Source organism: Phocoena phocoena, chromosome 1, assembly GCF_963924675.1.
Source record: "Phocoena phocoena chromosome 1, mPhoPho1.1, whole genome shotgun sequence".
NCBI classification, from domain to species: Eukaryota; Metazoa; Chordata; class Mammalia; order Artiodactyla; family Phocoenidae; genus Phocoena; species Phocoena phocoena.
Genome location: NC_089219.1, coordinates 103,634,263 through 103,643,353, shown reverse-complemented (window position 1 = coordinate 103,643,353; position 9,091 = coordinate 103,634,263). Strand labels below are relative to the sequence as shown.

At 45.3% G+C, this 9,091-nt stretch overlaps 1 pseudogene; it reads right to left on the bottom strand.

The window, feature by feature from the left end:
• Window positions 1–7,635: 7,635 nt before the first annotated feature.
• On the bottom strand, window positions 7,636–8,729 carry LOC136136125 (WW domain binding protein 1-like pseudogene; annotated as a pseudogene).
• Window positions 8,730–9,091: the final 362 nt, after the last annotated feature.

Genomic DNA, 9,091 nt, shown 5'->3' with positions numbered 1-9,091 from the left:
CTTATGGAGACCGTAGGACAGGAAATCTGCAAATTCTAGGAAATCTGGGCTATATGATAAATGTAAATGTCCTAGGGGTTCCAGAGGAGGGGAGACAAACCTGAGGTATCATTTATTTATTTTTTTAATAGATTTTATTTATTTATTTATTTATTTATGGCTGCGTTGGGTCTTCGTTGCTGCACGCGGGCTTTCTCTAGTTTCGGCGAGCGGGGGCTTCTCTTCGTTGTGGTGCGCCAGCTCATTACAATGGCTTCTCTTGTTGCGGAGCACGGGCTCTAGAAGCGCAGACTCAGTAGTTGTGGCGCACGGGCTTACTTGCTCCATGGCATGTGGAATGTTCTTGGACCAGGGATCGAACCCATGTCCCCTGCACTGGCAGGCGGATTCTTAACCACTGCGCCACCAGGGAAGCCCCAAATTATCATTTATTAATTAAATGAGCCCTTATTAGCATTTTTTGTGCCCAATGTGGACCACGTGCTTGAGAAATATACAATTCATTTATTCATACACAAAGTTTAAGATGACTATTTTTTTCTTTTTTCTTTTTTTTTTTTGCGGTACGCGGGCCTCTCACTGTTGTGGCCTTTCCCGTTGCGGAGCACAGGCTCCGGACGCGCAGGCTCAGCGGCCATGGCTCACAGGCCCAGCTGCTCCACGGCACGTGAGATCCTCCCAGACCGGGGCACGAACCCGCGTCCTCTGCATCGGCAGGCAGACTCTCAACCACTGCACCACCAGGAAAGGCCTAAGATGACTATTCTAACCACAAAGAGCTTGTTCAGTATTTGGAGGAGACAGAACTAGCACATACTGAACACTTAAAACAATGTAAAATAGTATTTAAATGTCAAGGTGAGTGGAGTTAGCAGTAAACTCTGTAGGACTAGATAAAGATGTGTCTGGAAGCAAAGTAGAGTTAGTTTATACATAACTATCCCTTCTGAAACACCTATAGATAAACGTAGAGACAGGAAAGGAGCAAAAAACAAATAAATAAATAGAGGCATTTTCATTATTCCCAGATTGTAATTCTTGCATTGAGAGTTTTTTATGCACATTTTTAATAGATGCTGTATTAAGAGAAGAGGACCATGAATACTGGATTTGCAGGAAAAGGGGCATGATAATTTAATTATTTATTGAATAATGTCTTTTTGAAACAAATAAGACAAAATTGGGGCCTCTTAAATATCCCATTGAGGAAGAAGCTCTTCCTCTGCAAGTATTCAAGCCAGTATCAGGTCCAACCCCATGAAAGTGTGCACAGCCAAATCACAGAAAGGGGAAATATTTCTCCCATAAATTTGGGATACGCTAGAACAAAATGTTTAAGCTCTGGACAGTTTGTCCCACTTAATCATATTTATAAGAGTGAAAATACAAACAAATTTTTTTGTGAAAGGTGGCCATAATATTGGCATAAACTATAGTGAATTATACAATATACACTTTTCAAAATACATACATTAGTGTGTATATATTAACTTATTTTTAATTTATATCCGTAATTAGCCTGTAGACTCTTGGAGAGCCCTTTGGACACGATGTGCTTTATGGACCCCTATTTTGAGTAAAGTTGAGACTTTGAGTTTGTTTTTCTTTAAAACTTGATTGATTCAGAATGAATGGCTAGGCTAGGTCCTAGAGCTAGATAGTTTAAATCCACAGGTTAATGAGCCAATAAATTCTTTCTGTATGGGGCTGGTCAAACGTAAAGTATGTGATGGAACTGTTCTAAAACTGGATCGTCGTAATGGCTGCACGACTATATACATTTCTCAAGACTCAGGGCACTGTACACTTTAAATAGGTGAATTCGATGGTGTCTAAATTATCCTTCAATAAAGCTGTTAAAGACAAAGATACACTGTATAAGCAATGCCAAAACATCTGCCTGGAAAATAAAACCTAAGATCAATCACCTAGATGTTTTGACATCCTAAGGAAATTAATGGATGAAGGAGTAAATAGTAGAAACCCTTTAGTTTCAGATGGTATTAATCCTTAAGCAGAATGGTTCACTGACTTGTGGAATAAAATCCAGAGTGGAGCAAACACTCATTTTAATTCTTGCGGAAATGAAACAGTTGTATTTTATCTGGTCAGAATTGTGCTGGCTGGCATATATTAAACATGACAGGCATCCATAAGATACTGGTGGTGACAGTACCAGCTACAAGTCACCCCTTGACATCCCTGTCACTGTCTGGATTGTTTTAAAATAATCAGCAAGTCCAAATTTCAAGTTATTTGTAAAATGCCAAGTTCTATGCAACCTTTACTCATTATTTTAAAAAATGAAATTGTCCAAATATGTTTTTCCAATTAGCTGATAATCTAAGTATATTTTGAATTTATATCCTTCTGGGTTTTTGTTAATTGCTTTGGGGTGGGGAGTGGTAACTAATTTTAAACAGTAGATAAAGGATTTTTTGTCCTCGTGAGGCACATTATTACTATAGGGAAACATCACTGTAGCCTAACTTCTGAGGTATATTTTGAGATAAGTGCTTTTACACACATTCTTACATGTAGTTCTCACAGGTACCCTGGAAGTGGGTATTCTTCTATCCCCATTTTAAAAAATAGGACACCAAAGTTTAGAGTAGTTAAGGAGCTTGCCCGAAGGCCATGCTATTAGCCACTTCCTTACAGAGCCTCTCCTTGAACTTTGGAACCAGAAGATGAATCTATTCCTGGCTTAAAGTCAGAAAGCTGACACTGGACAGATCAGGGACTGGAAGCCATTTTGGGGGGACTCCCAATCCAGTTCTTGCCACTATAGTATTTTTAGGAAGCATAAATTATTCAGTGATTCATTTAGATATTTAACCTACACATAGCCAAGCATTCAGATATTTCTGTTATACAGACGTGGCTCAACAAATCCAAGACAAAAAAAAAAAAACCAAGTCCTGCTATTTTATAAATGATCACTAGGTAGCAGCATATTAACACAAAAGCCAAACACAAGGTCCACCTTTTCTGCTGTTTTCATTCTTTTTATTTAACGATATGTAATGGTAATTCGATTTCATTTTATTTTGTGCCTTTCAAATATATGACCATTTTAAACTTTGATAAAGGCACAGTCAGGATGAGAATATAGTAAAGACAAATCTGGTTAGAATTGGAAAATTGAAGAGATTTTACAACTTCTTTTGTTGTACCATATTTTGTATTACGTTCCAAATGTCACTGGTCTTAAAATATTATCCCCAGAATGGTTCAAATCAGGCCCTCCTTCATCCACTTTTCTTTTTTGGTAAGTGTACGATTCAATACTTTTTTAGTAAATTTATAAAGTTGTGCAACCATCACCACAATCTAGTTTTAGAACATTTCCATCACCCCCCAAAACTCCCCTCAAATCTGTATGTAGTCAGTTCCCACTAACACCCCCAGCACCAAGGCCACCACCTATCTGCTTTCTGTATTTATAAGTATGCCTTTTGGGACACTTCTTATAAATGGAGTACACAATATGTAGTCCATTGCCTCTGTCCCCTTTCATTTAGCATAATGTTTTGAGGTTCATCCGTGTTGTAGTGTATATCAGTGTTTCAATCATTTTATGGCTGAATGGTATTCCATTATACTTGGATTGTTTTCCCTTGGGGTTTATTAGGAATCATGTTGTTATGAACACTAACAAGTCTTTATATAGACTTTTTTTTTTTTTCATTTCTCTTGGATAGATACCTTAAGAGGAATTGCTGGTCAGGTGGTAAGTTTATGTGTCAATTTTTAAGGAGTTACCAGCTGTTTTCCAAAGTGACTGTACCATTTTACATTCCCAAGAGCAACATATAAAGGTTCCAGGTTCTCCACATCCTTACCAACACTTGTTATTGTCTGTCTTTTTTATTATAGTCATTCTAGCAGCTGTGAAGTGATATCTCAGCTTGGTTTTAATGTGCGTTTCCTAATGACTATTGATGTTGAGCTCCTCTTCATGCGCTTATTAGCCACCATCTTCCTCTTTCATAATGGCCTTGAAAGCCTTTTTCCTTTAAAGGTTTGTATGAAACTTAAACTAAAACCTAAGCAAAATTGACATTAATTGTTATTAACTCAAGGCGATCAAAGAAATATTAATGTATAATGTTAATGTTTGTAGAATGTTAAGTAATAGAATTGCATATATAATTATAGTCTTTTGAAAAATGTCTTTTTTTTTTTGCGGTACGCGGGCCTCTCACTGTTGTGGCCTCTCCCGTTGTGGAGCACAGGCTCCGGACGCGCAGGCTCAGAGGCCATGGCTCACGGGCCCAGCTGCTCCACGGCATGTGGGATCTTCCTGGACCGGGGCACAAACCCATGTCCCCTGCATCGGCAGGCGGACTCTCAACCACTGCGCCACCAGGGAAGCCCTGAAAAATGTTTTTAACAACAAACTGTTAACTCTTTTTAATTGAAGTATAGTTGATGTATAATAATATTATATAAATTACAGGTGTACAATATAGTGATTCACAATTTTTAAAGGTTATACTCTATTTATAGTAATTATAAAATATTGGCTATATTCCCCGTGTTGTACAATATATCCTTGTAGCTTATTTTGTACCTAATAGTTTGTACCTCTTACTCCCCTACCCCTATATTGCCCCTCCCCCCTTCCCTCTTTCCTAGTTTGTTCTCTATATCTGTGAGTCTGCTTCTTTTTTCTTTTTTTCGGGGATCGATTTTATTTGGGTTTCTCACAGTGGTTAGAGCCACCCTGTCTTCAGAACAATCACAGCACAGGAAATGCATCACCGAGACTGCCCAGAAAAGTCTGACCAGCTGAATCTTATTGCTTAAAATACATATTCGCAATAACTTGACAAAGGGTGATGTGCCTCACAGGGGAATGTGTTAGCATTTGCAAATCTTCCGACTGTAGCACCAAACCCTCGACCAACCCCTTTCTTCTCGTTCACCTGGAACACCAGACTCCCTCAAATCTCCCCGGCCCCCTCCCGAGTCCTTCAGCTCCCGACTTCCGTCTTTCATCACGCAGGGCAGCCTCATGTAGCAGGGACCAGACTGTGACGCTGGACTCGAGCCCAGCTCCAACGGCTGCGTTTTCTTCTTCTCGTGCCTTTCGCATTGGATGCTGCAGTAAACCCAGCAGTAAACACGTGGACCAGTTCCCCACTCTGACGAGAAGGAATCCTGAGAGGGCCAGAATCCATCCCTTCAACCAGTTAACTCAAGCAGGGTTCATTTTGGTAAAACTTGATCTCCTCTGAGACACTTCAGTGAGTTGTTTGGGATAAAAACAAACAAAAAAAAAGTGGCAGGAAAGGCATCTGAGGGCTGCTGGCACACTCCTGCCCACTCTCACCACATACCAGCCACGCGCTGGACCTCAGCAGAGGGAGGTAAGCCCTACGACACTATGGTGGCCACCAAACCCTCCTGGCAATTCTGCGCAGGGCTGACGTCTGGGCCACAGCCAGTCCGAGCTGGACACTAAAGATCCAGTCCAGCTTCTGTCTGAGGTTCCACCCTGGCCTTCTGTCCCGAGCGGTTGTGGACACCCCCGGGGGCTGCGGCCGAGGGCCAGGAGCAGCTGAGGGAGGCAGATAGGCTCAGAGTACGTTTCCGTTTACAGGGAGCAGAACACAGGCCGCCGAGTGTCCACGGAGCAATGTGCAAATTGCAGTGATGGGGAGAGTAAAACCTCTACTTGGAGCACAGGATCTCTGGCAAACGTGGGGACTGCCGCCGACAGCGCTGCTGAGTACACCCAAGTGCACAGACATTTGCTCAGCAAACAGTAAATGCGTGAAAGAAATTACCTTGAGAGGGCTGTGCCTGCTCCAAACGCGTGGGTAACGTGAGCAGAGTGGCTGCCGTTCAAAGTGTAATCACAGGAAAACAGGGCTGCGGGCTCACACACAACAGACACACACAGGTTATCCAAAATGTCGCTGTATACAGACTGCACTTTGTTCAACGTGGATTTTGGTTTTGTAGACTCCAAACTCAGACACTCGTTCACCTCACAGCCTTGGATTTGTCTATATTATGTGTATGTGTATATATACATATATATATACACATATATACATGTGTATTCATATATATACATATATATATATACACACACACACACACACACACACATATATATATATATATATATACACCTTCCTTTCTTACCATAACATCAATGCCTAGTCTGAATGTCATCATTCAAGAGTGGGGGAAGAACCAAACTCTTCATATGAACAGGGCTGGACGGGGAATGTTAGTTTCGGCAGTTTGCTTTCTCCATTCAGATTATTCCTGTCAAAGCTCAACTGGTTTTTGAAGCCAAGCTACAGTAATAAGGATCCTGTGGTCCTTCAGGATGGCTGCTTTCACCCTCCTACCTGGGCCACTTAGACACTTTACATAGGCTACAAAAATTAGTTACCCCACTCAAGGCGGGGCGGAGCAGCGAAAGGACACGAAAACCACAGATAACCAAGACATTTTTTCCAAATGGTCAGTTTGAAAAAACAAACAAACAAAACAACTTACTCAGAATCAAGAGAAAATACTGTGTGAGAGTCAGGCTGCGGGACCGCCCTTTCTCAGGTCCCACAGCCTCCTCATTTGTTCATAGAGAACAGTGAGACGTGAAGGCCGGCAGACGTGTGCTTGGGATGGGGGAGGGTACTGATCACCTGTGGGCACAGATGAAAAGGGGAGAGATGCGGAAAGCTGCACCTCTATCCACTGCCACAGCGCAGGGCCTTCTGCTCACCCGCAGAAGTTCCGGAGATAGCCCCCAGCCAAGCCTGCACACAAAACATCTCCTTCTGGCTCGACTGTAGCCAGGACTCTTTGAAGGCCAAGTTGGGAAAAAGCCACAAATTTTCCTTTTCTAAAACAGAATTCTTGCCTGCCCACTGGTCAAGTTCTTATTTTCAGCTCGCTTTTGTTGTTGTTTTTTTTAAAAAAAGAAAAAAAACAAAGAGAAGGCAGGTGTAATCTTCCACACTGAACCAGTCCGCGGCCAGCCAGGACCTGCTGGGAAGGGGCCCCTCCAGGATGCATCGTGCCACTTTGATCTCATCACCTGGAATTTGAGAGCAAAAGCCCTTTACCAACCCACCACGAAACCGCCGGTCAGCTCTCATCCTCCCACAGGAGGGGCCCAACTCCAGCTCCAGAGACACTGGCAGCGAGGGGCGACAATCCCCGGACCACTGGGGCTTCACCCAGGGCTGAGACCTGCCACCTCTCTCAGACTGAGACGCAGCGAGGTTCTCATCAACTCACACCAGAACATGAATCCACTCCATCACCAAGAGTCACCTCACGGCACAGTCTCATCCTCTCCTTGGGGGCTTCTGAAACGCACATCTCTCTGACCCAAGCAGGTAGTGACACGTGACTTGAAAAGAGGTAAAGGGGGACAGGGTGGGGTATGAGGAATGAGTCACAGGACAACTTCTCGGCCCTCCGTGACACTGTATCTATAGGGGGCGAGGCACCCACACCCCAAACTGTACCTGGAGATGCAGGAAAACGCAGGAGCAGAGGGGAAAAAAAAAAAAAAAAAGGGAACACAGTCACTTAATGCTCCTCTCATGGTTCTCTCCTACCCTGGTTGCGTCGCCAAGTTCTCGGGCGCAGGCAGGGCCTGCTCTAGCTTGGGGAGCTGCTGCTCCGGGAGTTTGGGGAGTCCTGCTCGTTGATGGTGTTCAGCAGCAGGCAGGCAGGCAGCCGCGGCAGGTGAGGGTGCCCGGCCTCCCGGGCCTGCTCCTCGGAGGGCTGGCAGAGCCCTTCCTCCTCGTCGCCAGGGGGCCGCACGTGGCAGCTGTCGCAGAAGTCCAGGGGCCCGTCCAGAGCATCGTCGATGAGCGCGTTGAACTCTTTGAGGTCGTCATCATGGTGGCCCCAGTTGCACACACACACCTCGATGCCCGAGTCACTTGTGAAGCGGCGACGTCTGCCGGGCGTCTTGCCTTTGCTGTCAGGGAGGGCGCCACCCTGCTCGGAGCTGCACCCTTTCAGCAGCTCCTCCTTACATTCGGAATCCTTGTCCAGGAAGGCCCCAGGGTCCATCTCCCCCAGGCCGGCCACAGAGCCGCTGGGCTCCATCCTGGGGGCTTTGGTGGCTGCTGCTGGGTCTGCTGGCATGTTGGAGGGCTCAGGGTCAGCGATGCTCGGGGATCGCATGCTGCTTCTGCTGGGCCCGGGCGAGGGGCTGCTCTGAGCCCCCTGGGAGCCCCTGGTGGGGTCGGCGCCCGGGGGCTGCCGCCTGTAGGGCCACACTGTGCAGACAGCTGCTGCTGGAGCTGGAAGGCACTGTATGGTGGGGGAGGAGTCGGAGGTCGGTTCACCACTTCCTCATAAGGAGGTAGTAAAGAGTTTGGCAAAAACCTGAAAGGAAATGGCAGCGCTGAGTAACTGTGGGCTTCCCGGTAGGCGATCGGGTGGATTTCATGTTGCCGCCGCTGGGCCTGACGGCGGTGCTTGGCTCGGCGGTGGTGGCACACGCAGCAGCAGCTCGGCAGGATGACGATGGTCCGCACGAGCCAGAACCACCAGAGTTCATAGTAGTAGCTGCAGCACTGAGACCGTCCACAGCAGTGTCCTGTGTCACAGATGTAGCTTTGATTGTTGGGACCCACGCAGGTTTCCTTATCCTGCGGGGGTTCAGCCCTGGCTGACAGGGGGCTGGGCAGCGCCTGGAGGAGCAGGTGCGCCACGCCACCCAGGAGCCTTCTCCTCTCCATCCCCCTCCCCCGCCTCCTCTTCCCTCTTCTTCCTGCTTCTTGTTTGTTATATTTCTTATATTCCATATAAGTGAGATCAGGCAGTGTTTGCCTTTCTCTGACTTATTTCACTTAGCATAATACCCTCCAAGTCCATCTATGATGCTGCAGATGGCAAAATTTCATTCTTTTTTATGGCTGAGTAGTATTCCATTGTGTGTGTGTGCGTGTGTATGTGTGTATAGATATATCTCATCTTCTTTTGACTTCTTTTAACAGACTATTAACTTTTAAGACTATATTCCATGTGTATACCTCTGAGAGGTTGGGTTGGGAGACCAGAGCAGGTTTCATTTTCTGCAATTCACATGTATTGCTCTTAC